Source organism: Oncorhynchus masou, unplaced genomic scaffold (genome assembly GCF_036934945.1).
Source record: "Oncorhynchus masou masou isolate Uvic2021 unplaced genomic scaffold, UVic_Omas_1.1 unplaced_scaffold_2073, whole genome shotgun sequence".
Classification (NCBI taxonomy): Eukaryota; Metazoa; Chordata; class Actinopteri; order Salmoniformes; family Salmonidae; genus Oncorhynchus; species Oncorhynchus masou.
In genome coordinates, this window is record NW_027008559.1 from 50,239 (window position 1) to 75,848 (window position 25,610).

The 25,610-nt window shown below is 43.2% G+C and overlaps 1 pseudogene; it reads left to right on the forward strand.

Moving 5' to 3' along the window:
• The first annotated feature begins 1,640 nt into the window (after positions 1–1,640).
• Positions 1,641–25,610, forward strand: part of LOC135532865 (E3 ubiquitin-protein ligase TRIM9-like) — a 33,045-nt pseudogene continuing 9,075 nt past the window's right edge.

Here is a 25,610-nt window from a genome sequence, read left to right on the forward strand (position 1 = left end):
TGGACTAGACTACATGAGGTGTGATACTAACCTTATAGGACTATGGACTAGACTACATGAGGTGTGATACTAACCTTATTAAAACATATAGGACTATGTGCTAGGCTACATGAGGTGTGATACTAACCTTATAGGACTATGGACTAGACTACATGAGGTGTGATACTAACCTTATTAAAACATATAGGACTATGGACTAGACTACATGAGGTGTGATACTAACCTTATTAAAACATATAGGACTATGGGCTAGACTACATGAGGTGTGATACTAACCTTATAGGACTATGGGCTAGGCTACATGAGGTGTGATACTAACCTTATAGGACTCTGGACTAGACTACATGAGGTGTGATACTAACCTTATTAAAACATATAGGACTATGGGCTAGACTACATGAGGTGTGAGACTATGATTTGCCTTAAACTGGCCATCATTCACAAGTGATAGGTTAATATTTTCACCCATCAGACTATTCTTGATTTAATCTTGTCTTTACATATACTAAACAATATTGTAACCCTTTTCAATTAGCCTTTTAAAATGATAAACTTGGATTAGCTAACGCAACGTGCCATTGGAACACAGGAGTGATGGTTGCTGATAATGGGCCTCTGTACGCCTATGTAGATATTCCATAGAAAATCCAGCGACAATAGTCATTTAAAACATTAACGATGTCTACACTGTATTTCTGATCAATTTGAAGTTATGTTAAGTTTAGAAATGGACCATTATCATGCACCTGTCTCAAAACAGGGGCAGCGAGAAAATGTCATCTCTGCATTTAAATAGCGAATGGAGGACCCTTTTCCCCGTGGTTCATTTTCATGCCAACCAGTTAAGACTATACTCCTGTTGTAAATATAATCAATGTGCTTAAAATTAGGAAAGTTGAGAAATAAATATAGTAGGCCTAGCCTACTAAGCTGATCCTCCTCTTTTTAATAGAGGCCATCACTCAGTGTTCGCGTACGATTGCATAGCCTATAGAAATGTTGCGTAACATGAGCTCATGGGCTCTCATGAAGTGTTTGATGTTCCATTACATTTACATTGATGTCAGACTGATTAGAGGGACAATAGAGTGCTGAGTACCAGGCATTTAGTAAGTTTGGTAGGCTACTAATGACCATCAGCAGCATCAGAGCTTGGAGAAGCCTAATTAACGGGAATAAACGGTAACATGGAATTTGACTGCCTTCATGACTCATGACTGCCGGTGTGGCGATAATACAGTCACCGTAACAGCCCTACTCAGAACTACTGGTGTATATATTGAAATGAACCTCCATCCACAGCCACTGTGGAGAGACTGATCGTTCTGTATTCCTCAGTACACTCTCTCTGCATCCTAAATGTATCGCTATTCCCTATATAGTGCACTAATTTCTACTCTGTCCATCACATAAAGACACACCTGGCTGTGAACGACCAATGAAAGTGCAGGGCCCATTCCCTCGGTAAAACCCTGGGTGAAAGGCTAGTGTCTAGTGTTGATGGCCACAGGGGAGGGAGGCAGGAGGCAGAGGAGGAGGAGGTGGAGGGGAGGATGGTAGAGGAGGAGAGACACCCAGGAGGGATATCCACAAAGATACAGAATGTAACAGAGAGGAGAGCGGCTAGTAGCCTCGTGCAGATGGACGGAGGAGAGGAAAAGGAGGACAGGAAGAAGGGGAGGAGAGTGGAGGGAAACGCAGGAGAGTTGTCCACAAAAACACAGAACAAGAGACAACAGAGAGGACAGGTGGTGGGAGCACAGTCAGCAGATCACATTGTTAAAGACAATCCCATGTCTTTGTTTTGTGCTTCTGTCTGTGTAGTCTGTGATCTAGTGTCTTCAGCCTGTGATCTAGTGTCTTTAGTCTTTGATCTAGTGTCTTTAGTCTGTGATCTAGTGTCTTTAGTCTGTGATCTAGTGTCTTTAGTCTGTGATCTAGTGTCTTTAGTCTGTGATCTAGTATCTTTAGTCTGTGATCTAGTGTCTTTAGTCTGTGATCTAGTGTCTTTAGTCTGTGATCTAGTGTCTTTAGTCTGTGATCTAGTGTCTTTAGTCTGTGATCTAGTGTCTATAGTCTGTGATCTAGTGTCTTTAGTCTGTGATCTAGTATCTTTAGTCAGTGATCTAGTGTCTTTAGTCTGTGATCTCGTGTCTTTAGTCTGTGATCTAGTGTCTTTAGTCTGTGATCTAGTGTCTTTAGTCTGTGATCTAGTGTCTTTAGTCTGTGATCTAGTGTCTTTAGTCTGTGATCTAGTGTCTTTAGTCTGTGATCTAGTGTCTTTAGTCTGTGATCTAGTGTCTTTAGTCTGTGATCTAGTGTCCTTAGTCTGTGATCTAGTGTCCTTAGTCTGTGATCTAGTGTCCTTAGTCTGTGATCTAGTGTCCTTAGTCGGTGATCTAGTGTCTTTAGTCTGTGATCTAGTGTCTTTAGTCTGTGATCTAGTGTCTTTAGTCTGTGATCTAGTGTCTTCAGCCTGTGATCTAGTGTCTTTAGTCTGTGATCTAGTGTCTTTAGTCTGTGATCTAGTGTCTTTAGTCTGTGATCTAGTGTCCTTAGTCTGTGATCTAGTGTCCTTAGTCTGTGATCTAGTGTCCTTAGTCTGTGATCTAGTGTCTTTAGTCTGTGATCTAGTGTCTTTAGTCTGTGATCTAGTGTCTTCAGCCTGTGATCTAGTGTCTTTAGTCTGTGATCTAGTGTCTTTAGTCTGTGATCTAGTGTCCTTAGTCTGTGATCTAGTGTCCTTAGTCTGTGATCTAGTGTCCTTAGTCTGTGATCTAGTGTCCTTAGTCTGTGATCTAGTGTCCTTAGTCTGTGATCTAGTGTCCTTAGTCTGTGATCTAGTCTGTGATCTAGTGTCTTTAGTCTGTGATCTAGTGTCCTTAGTCTGTGATCTAGTGTCCTTAGTCTGTGATCTAGTGTCCTTAGTCTGTGATCTAGTCTGTGATCTAGTGTCCTTAGTCTGTGATCTAGTCTGTGATCTAGTGTCTTTAGTCTGTGATCTAGTGTCCTTAGTCTATGATCTAGTGTCCTTAGTCTGTGATCTAGTGTCTTTAGTCTGTGATCTAGTGTCCTTAGTCTGTGATCTAGAGTTAGTGTCCTTAGTCTGTAATCTAGTGTCCTTAGTCTGTGATCTAGTGTCCTTAGTCTGTGATCTAGTGTCCTTAGTCTGTGATCTAGTGTCCTTAGTCTGTGATCTAGTGTCCTTAGTCTGTGATCTAGTGTCCTTAGTCTGTGATCTAGTCTGTGATCTAGTGTCCTTAGTCTGTGATCTAGTCTGTGATCTAGTGTCTTTAGTCTGTGATCTAGTGTCCTTAGTCTGTGATCTAGTGTCCTTAGTCTGTGATCTAGTGTCTTTAGTCTGTGATCTAGTGTCCTTAGTCTGTGATCTAGTGTCCTTAGTCTGTGATCTAGTGTCCTTAGTCTGTGATCTAGAGTTAGTGTCCTTAGTCTGTAATCTAGTGTCCTTAGTCTGTGATCTAGTGTCCTTAGTCTGTGATCTAGTGTCCTTAGTCTGTGATCTAAAACACGACAGTAAATGCTTCAGTATACTTCAGTCTGCAAAAACACTACAGTAAATACTATAGTAATCTTACCATAGTATACACTATAGTCTTCTTTCATGTGGAGTGTCCCCGTTTTTTCCAGGTCTCTGGCCCACTCTGACCCTGTATCTGTTTCAGACCGTTTTGGCTGTGATGCTGAATGGGTACGACAGTGTTTAATGACCCCGGCCACGAGTGACTCAGAGAGGAATGGTTCCTGGCCCCACCAGCTCTGCAGAGAGAGAGAGAGAGACAGGCAGTGGCCCACTTCCACATACCTCTGTCCTCTACCTCTTTATTCTGCCCTCTTTTACAGCTCTCTCTCTCTCTCTCTCTCTCTCTGGAGTTATTTCTCTCTCTCTCTCTCTCTCTCTCTCTCTCTCTCTCTCTCTCTCTCTCTCTGAGTTATTTCTCTCTCTCTCTCTCTCTCTCTCTCTCTCTCTCTCTGAGTTATTTCTCTCTCTCTCTCTCTCTCTCTCTCTCTCTCTCTCTCTCTCTCTCTCTCTCTCCCTGTAGTTATTTCTCTCTCTCTCTCTCTCTCTCTCTCTCTGGAGTTATTTCTCTCTCTCTCTCTCTCTCTCTCCCCCTCGCTCTCTCTCTCTCTCTCCCACTCTCTGGAGTTATTTCTCTCTCTCTGTGTCTCTCTTGCTCTCTCTCTCTCTCTCTCTCTCTCTCTCTCTCTCTCCCTGAGTTATTTCTCTCTCTCTCTCTCTCTCTCTCTGAGGTTATTCTCTCTCTCTCTCTCTCTCTCTCTCTCTCTCTCTCTCTCCCTGAGTTATTTTCTCTCTCTCTCTCTCTCTCTCTGGAGTTATTTCTCTCTCTCTCTATCTCTCTCTTTCTCTCTCCCCCTCGCTCTCTCTCTCTCTCTCCCACTCTCTGGAGTTATTTTCTCTCTCTGTGTCTCTCTTGCTCTCTCTCTCTCCCCTCTCTGAAGTTATCTCTCTCTCTCTCTCTCTCTCTCTCTCTCTCACACCTTATTGTCTTCACCAAGTAATTGAAATGTAATTCCTCCCACCTGACATAACCCAGACAAATGGATCTGGGCTCATCAGTACATCCCAAATGGCACCCTATTCCCTATATAGTGCACTACTTGTAACCAGTGTTATGTGGCCCTGGTCAAGGGGGAGGAGAGGAGGGGAGAGGTGAGAGGGGTGGGGAGAGAGGAGGGGTAAGGGGGAGTGGTGGAGGAGAGGTGAGAGGGGTGAGTAGAGGGGTGAGGGGATGATGGGGAAGAGAGGAGAGGAGGAGGGTGGTTAAACATTTTCTGTTCAACAGGAAGCCGGTTGTCTGCAGTGAGAAGAGAAGCACCTCTTGGAGCGGTGCCCAGGGCCACTGCAGGGGTGTGGACAACCTGACACCACAGCCTGGGCCCAGGGCCACACAGGAGCACACATACAGTACAAATAGCACCCTATTCCCTATATACAGCTCTAGTCTAAAGTAGTGCACTATAAATTGAACACTATTCTCTATATAGAGCTCTGGTCTAAAGTAGTGCACTATAAATTGAACCCTATTCTCTATATAGAGTTCTGGTCTAAAGTAGTGCACTATAAATGGAACCCTATTCTCTATATACAGCTCTGGTCTAAAGTAGTGCACTATAAATGGAACCCTATTCTCTATATACAGTTCTGGTCTAAAGTAGTGCACTATAAATGGAACCCTATACTCTATATACAGTTCTGGTCTAAAGTAGTGCACTATAAATGGAACCCTATTCTCTATATACAGTTCTGGTCTAAAGTAGTGCACTATAAATGGAACCCTATTCTCTATATACAGTTCTGGTCTAAAGTAGTGCACTATAAATGGAACCCTATTCTCTATATACAGTTCTGGTCTAAAGTAGTGCACTATAAATGGAACCCTATTCTCTATATACAGTTCTGGTCTAAAGTAGTGCACTATAAATGGAACCCTATTTTTTATTTTTTTTTACCTTTTTTTAACCAGGCAAGTCAGTTAAGAACAAATTCTTATTTTCAATGACGGCCTGGGAACAGTGGGTTAACTACCTGTTCAGGGGCAGAACGACAGATTTGTACCTTGTCAGCTCGGGGGTTTGAACTCGCAACCTTCCGGTTACTAGTCCAACGCTCTAACCACTAGGCTACCCTGCGCCCCTATTCTCCACAGAGAGCTCTGGTCTAAAGTAGTGCACTATAAATGGAACCCTATTCCCTATATAGAGCTGTGGTCTAAAGTAGTGCACTACAGGGAACAGGGAGCCATCCAGAGTCTACATTATTACAGTCTACTGGGCCAGGGGTCAGGGGTCAGTCCACCAGCTAGTCCACAGGCCTGGCAGGAAAAGAGCTCAAACATCGTTGTGGTTCCCAGGTCTTCATTCCAATCCGTCTCCATGTACCATATAAAATGCACCGTGGTCGAAAGGAGTGACCAAATAATCACAGACCAGGGATATGGAGAGACCAGGGAGAGAGAGAGAGAGAGAGAGACAGAGAGAGAGAGGGAGAGAGAGAGAGACAGAGAGAGAGAGAGAGGGAGAGAGAGAGAGAGACAGAGAGAGAGAGGAGAGACACCAGGGAGAGAGAGAGAGAGACCAGGGAGAGATAGAGAGAGAGAGAGACCAGAGAGAGAGAGAGAGAGAGAGACCAGGGAGAGAGAGAGACTACTGGGTGAAATACCACAGTGTGCCATCACAGCAGCAAGATTTGTGACCTGTTGCCACAAGAAAAGGGCAGCCAGTGAAGAACAAACACCATTGTAAATACAACCCATATTTATGCTTATTTATTTTCCCTGTGTACTTTAACCATTTGTACATTGTTACAACACTGTATATACAGTGGGGCAAAAAAGTATTTAGTCAGCCACCAATTGTGCAAGTTCTCGCACTTAAAAAGATGAGAGAGGCCTGTAATTGTCATCATAGGTACACTTCAACTATGACAGACAAAATGAGGAAAAAAATCCAGAAAATCACATTGTAGGATTTTTTTATGAATTTATTTGCAAATTATGGTGGAAAATAAGTATTTGGTCACCTACAAACAAGCAAGATTTCTGGCTCTCACAGACCAGGGAGATATAGAGAGAGAGACTAGGGGGATAGAGAGACCAGGGAGAGAGAGAGACAGTGACACACACACACACACACACAGTGACACACAGTGACACACAGTGACACACACACACACACACACACACACACACACACAGTGACACACACACACACACACACACGCACACACGCACACACACACACACACACAGTGACACACACACACACACACACACACACACACACACACACACACACACAGTGACACACTCACACACAAACAGTGACACACACAGTGACACACACAGTGACACACACACACACACACACACACACACACACACACACACACACACACACACACACACACACACACACACACACACACACACACACACACACACACAGTGACACACTCACACACAAACAGTGACACACACAGTGACACACACACAGTGACACACACACACACACAGTGACACACACACACACAGTGACACACACACACACGGTGACACACAACACATTTAAAAATCATCAGACTAGCAGTTGCTGGACTAGTGTTGCTAGGTAACATCTATCTAAACAGCTCAAAGTCGAGGCTGGGGTTCAGACTCAAATGGCACCCTATTCCCTATGTAGTGCACTACTTTAAAGTAGTTCACTACATAGGGAATAGGGTGCACTATGGGTCCTGGTTTAAAGTAGTTCACTACATAGGGAATAGGGTGCACTATATATGAAATAGGGTGCCATTTCGGACATACCCAGTGTGTTGTGGCCTGGGAGTAGGGTCGTCAAGGTGATTACATACCAGTATACCATAAACAGTGTTTTTTTTAACATGGATCTCCTGAAATCAAAACCATGGAACATGAGTTTAACATTTCATACTGATATGCTGTAAGCATACTACACAGATCATACACGTTAACGTTAGCTACTGAGCCAGCCAGACAGCTAACATTAGCTAGCCTGCTAACAGTAGCATACTACACAGATCATACACGTTAACGTTAGCTACTAAGCCAGCCAGACAGCTAACATTAGCTAGCCTGCTAACAGTAGCATACTACACAGATCATACACGTTAACGTTAGCTACTGAGCCAGCCAGACAGCTAACATTAGCTAGCTAGCTAACAGTAGCATACTACACAGATCATACACGTTAACGTTAGCTACTGAGCCAGCCAGACAGCTAACATTAGCTAGCTAGCTAACAGTAGCATACTACACAGATCATACACGTTAACGTTAGCTACTGAGCCAGCCAGACAGCTAACATTAGCTAGCTAGCTAACAGTAGCATACTACACAGATCATACACGTTAACGTTAGCTACTGAGCCAGCCAGACAGCTAACATTAGCTAGCCTGCTAACAGTAGCATACTACACAGATCATACACGTTAACGTTAGCTACTGAGCCAGCCAGACAGCTAACATTAGCTAGCCTGCTAACAGTAGCATACTACACAGATCATACACGTTAACGTTAGCTACTGAGCCAGCCAGACAGCTAACATTAGCTAGCTTGCTAACAGTAGCATACTACACAGATCATACACGTTAACGTTAGCTACTGAGCCAGCCAGACAGCTAACATTAGCTAGCTTGCTAACAGTAGCATACTACACAGATCATACACGTTAACGTTAGCTACTGAGCCAGCCAGACAGCTAACATTAGCTAGCTAGCTAAGAGTAGCATACTACACAGCATGCTACACAGATCATACACGTTAACGTTAGCTACTGAGCCAGCCAGACAGCTAACATTAGCTAGCGAGCTAACAGTAGCATACTACACAGATCATACATGTTAACGTTAGCTACTGAGCCAGCCAGACAGCTAACATTAGCTAGCTAGCTAAGAGTAGCATACTACACAGCATGCTACACAGATCATACACGTTAACGTTAGCTACTGAGCCAGCCAGACAGCTAACATTAGCTAGCGAGCTAACAGTAGCATACTACACAGATCATACACGTTAACATTAGCTACTGAGCCAGCCAGACAGCTAACATTAGCTAGCTAGCTAACAGTAGCATACTCCACAGCATGCTACACAGATCATACACGTTAACGTTAGCTACTGAGCCAGCCAGACAGCTAACATTAGCTAGCTAACAGTAGCATACTACACAGATCATACACATTAACGTTAGCTACTGAGCCAGCCAGACAGCTGACATTAGCTAGCTAGCTAACAGTAGCATACTACACAGATCATACATGTTAACGTTAGCTACTGAGCCAGCCAGACAGGTAACATTAGCCAGCTAGCTAACAGTACGCTTTACGCTTTAACTTGCAATGAAAATGACTTTCTAACTAAATTTGAAACTTGTAAAATATCTGAAAATGTAGCTAGCTAGACTCTCTTCCGCATGGACTTGGATTAAAGCTTCTCCCTCTCTGTCACAGATGCCACGGTCGCTCTAAGTGTTAACGATGTAATCCGAAGACAGGCGTTTCATACAACAGCCTTCTGTGTGTGTTCTCTTTTCGATTCCCTCTGCATATTTGCAATCTGACGACCTAAATGTTCTCCATCTCCTTAGCTATCATATATTCTGCATTCCACTGCTTTCAAAACCCGGTCCTCTCGAAAGTGGAGAGCATTAGCAACACTTTTGCAGTTATTTGTGATATCGTTCAAAAACAATCTGTGATAGAAAGGATCACCTACACATACTGAGCAGCTCATGTTATAGACGGAAGCGTGCTACATGGTAGACCAATCAGAACTTAACTCTCTGCATGTCCAGCCCATCCATTATCTCAGCCAATCATGGTCTTTTTCCTTGGCGAAACCAACTAGGTGTGTAATTTATTAAGACACATGAAAGTTCACATGTTCTAGAAGGCATTTCTGCCATTAAAAACATTTAAAGTTAAAATGCCTCTCTTGTGAAGTAGTGCCGAGCGACATGTGCTTAGTTTTCTGAAATTAGTCACATATTGTCAATGATGCCACTTCCTCCAATCCCTTTCTCTCCCTCTTCTTTTCTCCTTCCTCTCCTCATCTTCTCTCCTTCCTCTCCTCCTCTTATCTCCTTCCTCTCTTCCTCTCCCCCTCTTATCTCCTTCCTCTCCTCATCTTCTCTCCTTCCTCTCTTCCTCTTCTCTTTTCCTCTCCTCCTCTTATCTCCTTCCTCTCCTCATCTTCTCTTCCTCTTCTCTTTTCCTCTCCTCCTTTTATCTCCTTTCTCTCCCTCTTCTTTTCTCCTTCCTCTCCTCCTCTCCTTCCTCTCTTCCTCTTCTCTTTTCCTCTCCTCCTCTTATCTCCTTCCTCTCCTCATCTTCTCTCCTTCCTCTTCTCTTCTCTTTTCCTCTCCTCGGCTTCTCTGCTTCCTCTCCTCTCTTTCTTGTCCTTCCCTTCTCTACTTCCTGCTCTGATGTCTTAAGCGCCACTCTTATTATTATTATTGTTATTATTATTCAACCACTGAAACCTCTGCTGTTTAATACAGTATGTGTCCCTCCCTAATACCTATCTATTCTCTCTTATAATTTGAATTATCTCCCTCCCTCCCTCTCTTCCTCTCTCTTCCTCCCTCCCTTCCTCTCTCTCTCCCTCCCTCTCTTCCTCCCTCTCTTCCTCCCTTCCTCTCTCCCTCCCAGGTGGTGAGGGATCAAATATCTCATTGTACAGTGAAGCTGCGCCAGACAACAGGCCTGATGGAATATTGTGTGGAGGTCATCAAGGAGAACGACCCCAGCGGGTTCCTACAGGTGTGTGCGTGTGTGTGTGTGTGTGCTTGTAGAACGACCCTTGCGGGTTCCTACAGGTGTGTGTGTGTGTGTGTACGTAGAACGACCCTAGCGGGTTCCTACAGGTGTGTGTGTGTGTATGTGTGTGTACGTGTAGAACGACCCTAGCGGGTTCCTCCAGGTGTGCGTGCGTGCGTGCGTGCGTGCGTGTGTGTAGAGCGACCCTAGCGGGTTCCTCCAGGTCAGTAAAGGTCACCAGCTCGTTGAGCTGACGTCATTACAACCACATTACAGGTCTCCCAATGGGAGATTTCCTGGGTGTATGGACATCCACGTTATGATAGAACACATCCACGTTATGTTAGAACACATCCACGTTATGTTAGAACACATCCACGTTATGTTAGAACACATCCACGTTATGATAGAACGCATCCACGTTATGTTAGAACACATCCACGTTATGATAGAACACATCCACGTTATGTTAGAACACATCCACGTTATGATAGAACACATCCACGTTATGATAGAACACATCCACGTTATGATAGAATACATCCACGTTATGTTAGAACACATCCACGTTATGATAGAACACATCCACGTTATGTTAGAACACATCCACGTTATGATAGAACACATCCACGTTATGATAGAACGCATCCACGTTATGTTAGAACACATCCACGTTATGATAGAACACATCCACGTTATGATAGAACACATCCACGTTATGTTAGAACACATCCACGTTATGATAGAACACATCTACGTTATGGTAGAACACATCCACGTTATGTTAGAACACATCCACGTTATGATAGAACACATCTACGTTATGTTAGAACACATCCACGTTATGTTAGAACACATCCACGTTATGTTAGAACACATCCACGTTATGGTAGAACACATCCACGTTATGATGGAACACATCCACGTTATGATAGATCACATCCACGTTATGTTAGAACACATCCACGTTATGATGGAACACATCCACGTTATGTTAGAATACATCCACGTTATGATAGAACACATCCACGTTATGATGGAACACATCCACGTTATGATAGAACACATCCACGTTATGGTAGAACACATCTACGTTATGATAGAACACATCCACGTTATGATGGAACACATCCACGTTATGATAGAACACATCCACGTTATGTTAGAACACATCCACGTTATCTTAGAACACATCCACGTTATGTTAGAACACATCCACGTTATGTTAGAACACATCCACGTTATCTTAGAACACATCCACGTTATGTTAGAACACATCCACGTTATGTTAGAACACATCCACGTTATGTTAGAACACATCTACGTTATGTTAGAACACATCCACGTTCTGTTAGAACACATCCACGTTATGATGGAACACATCCATGTTATGATAGAACACATCCACGTTATCTTAGAACACATCCACATTATGATAGAACACATCCACATTATGATAGAACACATCCACGTTATGTTAGAACACATCCACGTTATGATGGAACACATCCACGTTATGATAGAACACATCCACGTTCTGTTAGAACACACACGTTATGATGGAACACATCCATGTTATGATAGAACACATACACGTTATCTTAGAACACATCCACATTATGATAGAACACATCCACATTATGATAGAACACATCCACGTTATGTTAGAACACATCCACGTTATGATAGAACACATCCACGTTATGATAGAACACATCCACGTTATGATAGAACACATCCACGTTATGTTAGAACACATCCACGTTATGATAGAACGCATCCACGTTATGTTAGAACACATCCACGTTATGATAGAACACATCCACGTTATGATAGAACACATCCACGTTATGTTAGAACACATCCACGTTATGTTAGAACACATCCACGTTATGTTAGAACACATCCACGTTATGATAGAACGCATCCACGTTATGTTAGAACACATCCACGTTATGATAGAACACATCCACGTTATGTTAGAACACATCCACGTTATGATAGAACACATCCACGTTATGATAGAACACATCCACGTTATGATAGAATACATCCACGTTATGTTAGAACACATCCACGTTATGATAGAACACATCCACGTTATGTTAGAACACATCCACGTTATGATAGAACACATCCGTTATGATAGAACGCATCCACGTTATGTTAGAACACATCCACGTTATGATAGAACACATCCACGTTATGATAGAACACATCCACGTTATGTTAGAACACATCCACGTTATGATAGAACACATCTACGTTATGGTAGAACACATCCACGTTATGTTAGAACACATCCACGTTATGATAGAACACATCTACGTTATGTTAGAACACATCCACGTTATGTTAGAACACATCCACGTTATGTTAGAACACATCCACGTTATGGTAGAACACATCCACGTTATGATGGAACACATCCACGTTATGATAGATCACATCCACGTTATGTTAGAACACATCCACGTTATGATGGAACACATCCACGTTATGTTAGAATACATCCACGTTATGATAGAACACATCCACGTTATGATGGAACACATCCACGTTATGATAGAACACATCCACGTTATGCTAGAACACATCCACGTTATGATAGAACACATCCACGTTATGGTAGAACACATCTACGTTATGATAGAACACATCCACGTTATGATGGAACACATCCACGTTATGATGGAACACATCCACGTTATGTTAGAACACATCCACGTTATCTTAGAACACATCCACGTTATGTTAGAACACATCCACGTTATGTTAGAACACATCCACGTTATCTTAGAACACATCCACGTTATGTTAGAACACATCCACGTTATGTTAGAACACATCCACGTTATGTTAGAACACATCTACGTTATGTTAGAACACATCCACGTTCTGTTAGAACACATCCACGTTATGATGGAACACATCCATGTTATGATAGAACACATCCACGTTATCTTAGAACACATCCACATTATGATAGAACACATCCACATTATGATAGAACACATCCACGTTATGTTAGAACACATCCACGTTATGATGGAACACATCCACGTTATGATAGAACACATCCACGTTCTGTTAGAACACACCCACGTTATGATGGAACACATCCATGTTATGATAGAACACATACACGTTATCTTAGAACACATCCACATTATGATAGAACACATCCACATTATGATAGAACACATCCACGTTATGTTAGAACACATCCACGTTATGATAGAACACATCCACGTTATGATAGAACACATCCACATTATGATAGAACACATCCATGTTATGTTAGAACACATCCACGTTATGATGGAACACATCCACGTTATGATAGAACACATCCACGTTATGATAGAACACATCCACGTTATGATGGAACACATCCACGTTATGATAGAACACATCCACGTTATGTTAGAACACATCCACGTTATGATGGAACACATCCACGTTATGTTAGAACACATCCACGTTATGATAGAACGCATCCACGTTATGTTAGAACACATCCACGTTATGATAGAACACATCCACGTTATGTTAGAACACATCCACGTTATGATAGAACACATCCACGTTATGATAGAACACATCCACGTTATGATAGAATACATCCACATTATGTTAGAACACATCCACGTTATGATAGAACACATCCACGTTATGTTAGAACACATCCACGTTATGATAGAACACATCCACGTTATGATAGAACGCATCCACGTTATGTTAGAACACATCCACGTTATGATAGAACACATCCACGTTATGATAGAACACATCCACGTTATGTTAGAACACATCCACGTTATGATAGAACACATACGTTATGGTAGAACACATCCACGTTATGTTAGAACACATCCACGTTATGATAGAACACATCTACGTTATGTTAGAACACATCCACGTTATGTTAGAACACATCCACGTTATGTTAGAACACATCCACGTTATGGTAGAACACATCCACGTTATGATGGAACACATCCACGTTATGATAGATCACATCCACGTTATGTTAGAACACATCCACGTTATGATGGAACACATCCACGTTATGTTAGAATACATCCACGTTATGATAGAACACATCCACGTTATGATGGAACACATCCACGTTATGATAGAACACATCCACGTTATGCTAGAACACATCCACGTTATGATAGAACACATCCACGTTATGGTAGAACACATCTACGTTATGATAGAACACATCCACGTTATGATGGAACACATCCACGTTATGATAGAACACATCCACGTTATGTTAGAACACATCCACGTTATCTTAGAACACATCCACGTTATGTTAGAACACATCCACGTTATGTTAGAACACATCCACGTTATCTTAGAACACATCCACGTTATGTTAGAACACATCCACGTTATGTTAGAACACATCCACGTTATGTTAGAACACATCTACGTTATGTTAGAACACATCCACGTTCTGTTAGAACACATCCACGTTATGATGGAACACATCCATGTTATGATAGAACACATCCACGTTATCTTAGAACACATCCACATTATGATAGAACACATCCACATTATGATAGAACACATCCACGTTATGTTAGAACACATCCACGTTATGATGGAACACATCCACGTTATGATAGAACACATCCACGTTCTGTTAGAACACACCCACGTTATGATGGAACACATCCATGTTATGATAGAACACATACACGTTATCTTAGAACACATCCACATTATGATAGAACACATCCACATTATGATAGAACACATCCACGTTATGTTAGAACACATCCACGTTATGATAGAACACATCCACGTTATGATAGAACACATCCACATTATGATAGAACACATCCATGTTATGTTAGAACACATCCACGTTATGATGGAACACATCCACGTTATGATAGAACACATCCACGTTATGATAGAACACATCCACGTTATGATGGAACACATCCACGTTATGTTAGAACACATCCACGTTATGATGGAACACATCCACGTTATGATAGAACACATCCACGTTATGTTAGAACACATCACGTTATGATGGAACACATCCACGTTATGTTAGAACACATCCACGTTATGATGGAACACATCCACGTTATGATAGAACACATCCACGTTATGTTAGAACACATCCACGTTATGTTAGAACACATCCACGTTATGATAGAACACATCCACGTTATCTTAGAACACATCCACATTATGATAGAACACATCCACGTTATGTTAGAACACATCCACGTTATGTTAGAACACATCCGCGTTATGATAGAACACATCCACGTTATCTTAGAACACATCCACATTATGATAGAACACATCCACGTTATCTTAGAACACATCCACATTATGATAGAACACATCCACGTTATGTTAGAACACATCCACGTTATGTTAGAACACATCCACGTTATGATAGAACACATCCACGTTATGTTAGAACACATCCACGTTATGTTAGAACACATCCACGTTATGATAGAACACATCCACGTTATGATAGAACACATCCACATTATGATAGAACACATCCATGTTATGTTAGAACACATCCACGTTATGATGTAACACATCCACGTTATGATAGAACACATCCACGTTATGATAGAACACATCCACGTTATGATGGAACACATCCACGTTATGATAGAACACATCCACGTTATGTTAGAACACATCCACGTTATGATGGAACACATCCACGTTATGTTAGAACACATCCACGTTATGATGGAACACATCCACGTTATGATAGAACACATCCACGTTATGTTAGAACACATCCACGTTATGATGGAACACATCCACGTTATGTTAGAACACATCCACGTTATGATGGAACACATCCACGTTATGATAGAACACATCCACGTTATGTTAGAACACATCCACGTTATGTTAGAACACATCCGCGTTATGATAGAACACATCCACGTTATCTTAGAACACATCCACATTATGATAGAACACATCCACGTTATGTTAGAACACATCCACGTTATGATAGAACACATCCGCGTTATGTTAGAACACATCCACGTTATGATGGAACACATCCACGTTATGATAGAACACATCCACATTATGATAGAACACATCCACGTTATGTTAGAACACATCCACGTTATGATAGAACACATCCACGTTATGATAGAACACATCCACATTATGATAGAACGCATCCACGTTATGATGGAGAGGTTCAACGGGTAAGTGCAGAGTCACATGAACTCATGGATGACATGTTTACATCTCTGTGTGCAGTTTGCAGGAAGTCTGAAGGTAGTTTTGTGAGCTATTGATAACTAACGTTAGCGCAATGTCTAGAAGTCTACAGGAACAGCTAGCATGCTGTGTTTGTATGACCACTCATCACATCAGATGGATATCTGGTCTAAAGTAGTGGACTATATAGGGAATAGGGTAGTGCACTATTTAGGGAATAGGGTAGTGCACTATATAGGGAATAGGGTAGTGCACTGTATAGGGAATAGGGTAGTGGACTATATAGGGAATAGGGTAGTGCACTATATAGGGAATAGGGTAGTGGACTATATAGGGAATAGGGTAGTGCACTATATAGGGAATAGGGTAGTGCACTATATAGGGAATAGGGTAGTGCACTATATAGGGAATAGGGTAGTGCACTATTTAGGGAATAGGGTAGTGCACTATTTAGGGAATAGGGTAGTGGACTATATAGGGAATATGGTAGTGGACTATATAGGGAATAGGGTAGTGCACTATTTAGGGAATAGGGTAGTGGACTATATAGGGAATAGGGTAGTGCACTATTTAGGGAATAGGGTAGTGCACTATTTAGGGAATAGGGTAGTGCACTATATAGGGAATAGGGTAGTGGACTATATAGGGAATAGGGTAGTGGACTATATAGGGAATAGGGTAGTGCACTATTTAGGGAATAGGGTAGTGGACTATTTAGGGAATAGGGTAGTGCACTATATAGGGAATAGGGTAGTGCACTATATAGGGAATAGGGTAGTGGACTATTTAGGGAATAGGGTAGTGGACTATTTAGGGAATAGGGTAGTGCACTATTTAGGGAATAGGGTAGTGCACTATATAGGGAATAGGGTAGTGCACTACATAGGGAATAGGGTAGTGCACTATGTAGGGAATAGGGTAGTGCACTATATAGGGAATAGGGTAGTGGACTATATAGGGAATGTGGTAATGGACTATATAGGGAATAGGGTAGTGGACTATATAGGGAATAGGGTAGTGCACTATATAGGGAATAGGGTAGTGCACTATATAGGGAATAGGGTAGTGCACTGTATAGGGAATAGGGTAGTGCACTATATAGGGAATAGGGTAGTGCACTATATAGGGAATAGGGTAGTGTACTATTTAGGGAATAGGGTAGTGCACTATATAGGGAATAGGGTAGTGCACTATATAGGGAATAGGGTAGTGCACTATATAGGGAATAGGGTAGTGCACTATTTAGGGAATAGGGTAGTGCACTATATAGGGAATAGGGTAGTGCACTATATAGGGAATATGGTAGTGGACTATATAGGGAATAGGTTGCCATTTGGGACATATACTTTGACCCTGTCTGACCCCGTGACCCTGTCTGACCCCGTGACCCTGTATGACCCTGTGACCCTGTTCCTGCCCCCAGATCTCAGACGCCCTGATCAGGAGGGTGCACATGACGGAGGGCCAGTGGGGGAAGGGAACCCTGACCCCCAGGATGACCAGTGACTTTGACCTGACCCTGGACAGCGGGCCCCTGTTACAGACCATCCACCAACTAGACTTCGTACAGATGAAAGGTAGAGGGGAGGAGGAGAGGTTGGGTGTAGTGTGTGTGTGTGTGTGTGTGTTGTCTCTAACTAGTGTGTGTGTCCCACTTCAGTCCCAGCAGCCCCCATGCTCCAGCTGGAGGAGTGCTGCACCATCAACAACAGCGCCACGTTGTCATGGAAACAGCCACCTCTCTCCACCATCGCAGTGGATGGATACATCCTGGAGCTGGACGACGGCAATGGGGGACAGTACAGGGTGGGTGTTGTCATGGTAACAGTGACAGTTCAGGGTAGGTGTCTCCCTTGTAACAGGTGACAGTTCAGGGGGGTGTCTCCATGGTAATGGGGGACAGTACAGTGTGGGTGTCTCCATGGTAACAGGTGACAGTTCAGGGTAGGTGTCTCTGGTAATGGGGGACAATTCAGGATGGGTATTGTCATGGTAACAGGGGAACGGTTCAGGATAGGTGTCGTCATAGTAACACAGGGACACTTCAGGGTTGGTGTGTTGTCATAGTAACTAGGGCCAGAACAATACCAGTATCGCAAAATTATACAAACCTGCTGTATGTCAAATATTGTGTTATAAATGTGACTCTCGTTTCTTTCCAACATTGGGGCTATTTTCCTACAGAAGTTAAATCTGCTTCGTGTTTTGTTTCCTTGTCACGACACAGACAAGTATTGCAATACTGATGTTGTCCCGGGCCCTAATAGTAATGGGGGACAGTTCAGGGTGGGTGTCTCCATGGTAACAGGTGATCATGATACTGGTGTTGTCACGGGCCCTAATAGTAATGGGGGACAGTTCAGGGTGGGTGTCTCCATGGTAACAGGTGATCATGATACTGGTGTTGTCACGGGCCCTAATAGTAATGGGGGACAGTTCAGGGTGGGTGTCTCCATGGTAACAGGTGATCATGATACTGATGTTGTCCCGGGCCCTAATAGTAATGGGGGACAGTTCAGGGTGGGTGTCTCCATGGTAACAGGTGATCATGATACTGGTGTTGTCACGGGCCCTAATAGTAATGGGGGACAGTTCAGGGTGGGTGTCTCCATGGTAACAGGTGATCATGATACTGATGTTGTCCCGGGCCCTAATAGTAATGGGGGACAGTTCAGGGTGGGTGTCTCCATGGTAACAGGTGATCATGATACTGGTGTTGTCACGGGCCCTAATAGTAATGGGGGACAGTTCAGGGTGGGTGTCTCCATGGTAACAGGTGATCATGATACTGATGTTGTCCCGGGCCCTAATAGTAATGGGGGACAGTTCAGGGTGGGTGTCTCCATGGTAACAGGTGATCATGATACTGATGTTGTCCCGGGCCCTAATAGTAATGGGGGACAGTTCAGGGTGGGTGTCTCCATGGTAACAGGTGATCATGATACTGATGTTGTCCCGGGCCCTAATAGTAATGGGGGACAGTTCAGGGTGGGTGTCTCCATGGTAACAGGTGATCATGATACTGATGTTGTCCCGGGCCCTAATAGTAATGGGGGACAGTTCAGGGTGGGTGTCTCCATGGTAACAGGTGATCATGATACTGATGTTGTCCCGGGCCCTAATAGTAATGGGGGACAGTTCAGGGTGGGTGTCTCCATGGTAACAGGTGATCATGATACTGATGTTGTCCCGGGCCCTAATAGTAATGGGGGACAGTTCAGGGTGGGTGTCTCCATGGTAACAGGTGATCATGATACTGATGTTGTCCCGGGCCCTAATAGTAATGGGGGACAGTTCAGGGTGGGTGTCTCCATGGTAACAGGTGATCATGATACTGATGTTGTCCCGGGCCCTAATAGTAATGGGGGACAGTTCAGGGTGGGTGTCTCCATGGTAACAGGTGATCATGATACTGATGTTGTCCCGGGCCCTAATAGTAATGGGGGACAGTTCAGGGTGGGTGTCTCCATGGTAACAGGTGATCATGATACTGATGTTGTCCCGGGCCCTAATAGTAATGGGGGACAGTTCAGGGTGGGTGTCTCCATGGTAACAGGTGATCATGATATTGATGTTGTCCCGGGCCCTAATAGTAATGGGGGACAGTTCAGGGTGGGTGTCTCCATGGTAACAGGTGATCATGATACTGATGTTGTCCCGGGCCCTAATAGTAATGGGGGACAGTTCAGGGTGGGTGTCTCCATGGTAACAGGTGATCATGATACTGATGTTGTCCCGGGCCCTAATAGTAATGGGGGACAGTTCAGGGTGGGTGTCTCCATGGTAACAGGTGATCATGATACTGATGTTGTCCCGGGCCCTAATAGTAATGGGGGACAGTTCAGGGTGGGTGTCTCCATGGTAACAGGTGATCATGATACTGATGTTGTCCCGGGCCCTAATAGTAATGGGGGACAGTTCAGGGTGGGTGTCTCCATGGTAACAGGTGATCATGATACTGATGTTGTCCCGGGCCCTAATAGTAATGGGGGACAGTTCAGGGTGGGTGTCTCCATGGTAACAGGTGATCATGATACTGATGTTGTCCCGGGCCCTAATAGTAATGGGGGACAGTTCAGGGTGGGTGTCTCCATGGTAACAGGTGATCATGATATTGATGTTGTCCCGGGCCCTAATAGTAATGGGGGACAGTTCAGGGTGGGTGTCTCCATGGTAACAGGTGATCATGATATTGATGTTGTCCCGGGCCCTAATAGTAATGGGGGACAGTTCAGGGTGGGTGTCTCCATGGTAACAGGTGATCATGATACTGGTGTTGTCACGGGCCCTAATGGTAACGGGGGACAGTTCGGGGTGGGTGTCTCCATGGTAACAGGTGATCATGATACTGATGTTGTCACGGGCCCTAATAGTAATGGGGGACAATTCAGGGTGGGTGTCTCCATGGTAACAGGTGATCATGATATTGATGTTGTCCCGGGCCCTAATAGTAATGGGGGACAGTTCAGGGTGGGTGTCTCCATGGTAACAGGTGATCATGATACTGGTGTTGTCACGGGCCCTAATAGTAACGGGGGACAGTTCGGGGTGGGTGTCTCCATGGTAACAGGTGATCATGATACTGATGTTGTCCCGGGCCCTAATAGTAATGGGGGACAGTTCAGGGTGGGTGTCTCCATGGTAACAGGTGATCATGATATTGATGTTGTCCCGGGCCCTAATAGTAATGGGGGACAGTTCAGGGTGGGTGTCTCCATGGTAACAGGTGATCATGATACTGGTGTTGTCACGGGCCCTAATAGTAATGGGGGACAGTTCAGGGTGGGTGTCTCCATGGTAACAGGTGATCATGATACTGGTGTTGTCACGGGCCCTAATAGTAATGGGGGACAGTTCAGGGTGGGTGTCTCCATGGTAACAGGTGATCATGATACTGGTGTTGTCACGGGCCCTAATAGTAATTGGGGACAGTTCGGGGTGGGTGTCTCCATGGTAACAGGTGATCATGATACTGGTGTTGTCACGGGCCCTAATAGTAACGGGGGACAGTTCGGGGTGGGTGTCTCCATGGTAACAGGTGATCATGATACTGGTGTTGTTCCCGGACCTGGAAGTTCTTTCAAATGCTTATTTATTGCTCAAACCAGCCTTTGTTGGAGATTGAGTCAGCTTCAGTGTTTCTTCAGTTCAGGTTGGGTGTCTCCATCAACATATGGTAATCCATACGCTGATGGAATCTTTTTGATAGATTCGAGTCATGTGATCGAGAGGCATTGAATGATATCGTGCCAGGAGGAAGGGCCTGGTCAATAACACAACTGTCAGCTGGGAGGGTCTCAAAAATACAAACACACACACACACACACACACACATACACATACACACACACACGCACGCACGCACGCACGCACGCACGCACACACACACACTCACACACACACACACACACACACACACACACACACACACATACACACACACACACACACACACGCACACACACACACACACACACACACACACACACACACACAAGTCTTGTTCTGTCAATCAAAATGTATAGATGTACTCTACTACTACTACTACTGGTACTATTACTATGACTATTACTACTACCACTACCACTACTACTACTACTACTACTACTACTACTGGTACTATTACTATGACTATTACTACTACCACTACCACTACCACTACCACTACTACTACTACTACTATTACTACTACCACTACCACCACTACCACTACTACTACTACTACTATTACTACTACTACCACTACTACTACCACTACCACTACTACTACTACTACTATTACTACTACTACCACTACTACTACTACTACTACTACTATTACTACTACTACCCCTACTACTACTACTACTATTACTACTACTACCACTACTACTACTACTACCACTACTACTACTACTATTACTACTACTACCACTACTACTACTACTACTATTACTACTACTACCACTACTACTACTACTACTATTACTACTACTACCACTACTACTACTACTACCACTACTACCACTACTAATACTACTACTATTACTACTACTACCACTACTACTACTACTACCACTACTACTACTATTACTACTACTACCACTACTACTACTACTACTACTACTATTACTACTACTACCACTACTACTACTACTACTATTACTACTACTACCACTACTACTAATACTACTATTACTACTACTACCACTACTACTACTACTACTACTACTACTACTACCACTACCACTACTACTACTACTACTATTATTACTACTACCACTACTACTACTACTACTATTACTACTACTACCACTACTACTACTACTACCACTACTACCACTACTAATACTACTACTATTACTACTACTACCACTACTACTACTACTACCACTACTATTACTACTACCACTACCACCACTACCACTACTACTACTACTACTATTACTACTACTACCACTACTACTACCACTACCACTACTGCTACTACTACTATTGCTGCTACTACCACTGCTGCTGCTGCTGCTGCTACTATTACTACTACTACCCCTGCTACTACTACTGCTGTTGCTACTGCTGCCACTGCTGCTGCTGCTACCACTACTACTGCTACTATTACTGCTGCTACCACTGCTGCTGCTACTGCTATTGCTGCTACTACCACTGCTGCTGCTGCTGCTATTACTACGTTGCCACTGCTGCTGCTGCTGCCTACTACCACTACTAATACTGCTGCTATTACTACTACTACCACTACTACTACTACTACCACTGCTGCTGCTATTGCTGCTGCTGCCGCTACTGCTACTACTACTACTACTATTGCTGCTGCTACCACTGCTGCTGCTACTGCTATTGCTGCTACTACCACTACTACTAATACTGCTATTGCTGCTGCTACCACTGCTGCTACTGCTACTACTACTGCTACCACTACCACTGCTGCTACTGCTGCTATTATTGCTGCTGCCGCTGCTGCTGCTGCTGCTATTGCTGCTGCTGCCACTACTACTACTACTGCCGCTGCTGCTACTATTACTGCTGCTACCACTGCTACTACTACTACTACTACTATTACTGCTGCTACCACTACTACTACTACTACTATTACTACTACTACCACTACTACTACTACTACCACTGCTACCGCTGCTGCTACTACTACTATTACTACCACTGCTGCTGCTGCTACTGCTGCTACTACTGCTACTACTATCACTACTACTACTACTGCCACTGCTGCTACTACTACTACTACCACTACTGCTACAACTACTACTACCACTACTGCTGCTCCTGCTGCTGCTACTACCACCCGCTGCTACCACTACTACTACTACCACTGCTGCTACTACCACCACTACAACTACTACTACTACCACTGCTACCACTACTACCACTGCTACTGCTACTACTACTATTACTGCTACTACCACTGCTGCTGCTGCCGCTACTACCACTGCTGCTGCTACTATTACTACTACTACTATTGCTACTGCTACTGCTATTGCTGCTGCTGCCACTACTGCTGCTGCTACCACTACTACTACTATTACTACTACTACCACTACTACTACTACTACTACTGCTATTACTACTACTACCACTACCACTACCACTACCACTACTACTACTACTGCTATTACTACTGCCACTACCACCACTGCCACTACTGCTACTGCTACTATTACTACTACTACCACTACTACTACCGCTGCCACTGCTACTACTACTATTACTGCTACCACTACTACTACTACTACTATTACTGCTACTACCACTACTACTACTGCTACTATTACTGCTGCTGCCGCTACTGCTGCTACTACTACTACCACTACCACTACTGCTACTACTACTACTACTACTACTATTACTACTACTACCCCTACTACTACTACTACTATTACTACTACTACCACTACTACTACTACTACCACTACTACTACTACTATTACTACTACTACCACTACTACTACTACTACTATTGCTACTACTGCTGCTACTGCTACTACTATTACTACTACTACCACTACTACTACTACCACTACTACCGCTGCTACTACTACTACTATTACTACTACTACCACTACTGCTACTACTGCCACTACTACTACTATTACTACTACTACCACTACTACTACTACTACTACTACTATTACTACTACTACCACTACTACTACTACTACTATTACTACTACTACCACTACTACTAATACTACTATTACTACTACTACCACTACTACTACTGCTACTACTACTACCACTGCCTGCTACTACTACTACTGCTATTATTACTGCTGCCGCTACTACTACTGCTACTATTGCTACTACTACCACTACTACTACTACTGCCACTACTACTACTATTACTACTACTACCACTGCTGCTGCTACTACTACTATTACTACTACTACCACTACTACTACTACTACTATTACTACTACTACCACTACTACTACTACTACCACTACTACCACTACTACTACTACTACTATTACTACCACTACTACTACTACTACTACTACTACTACTACTACTACTATCACTACTACTACTACTACCACTACTACTACTACTACTACTACCACTACTACTACAACTACTACTACCACTACTACTACTCCTACTACTACTACTACCACCACTACTACTACCACTACTATCACTACTACTACTACTACCACTACTACTACCACTACTACTACTACTACCACTACTACTACTACTACTACTACCACTACCACTACCACTACTACTGGTACTATTACTATGACTATTACTACTACCACTACCACTATTACTACCACTACTAATACTATTACTACTACTACTACTACCACTACTACTACTACTACTACCACTACTACTACTACTACTACTATCACTACTACTACCACTACTACTACTACTACTACTACTACTACCACTACTACTACTACTACTACCACTACTACTACTACTACTACTATCACTACTACTACCACTACTACTACTATTACTACTACTATTACTACTACTACCACTACTACTACTACCACTACTACTACTACCACCACTACAACT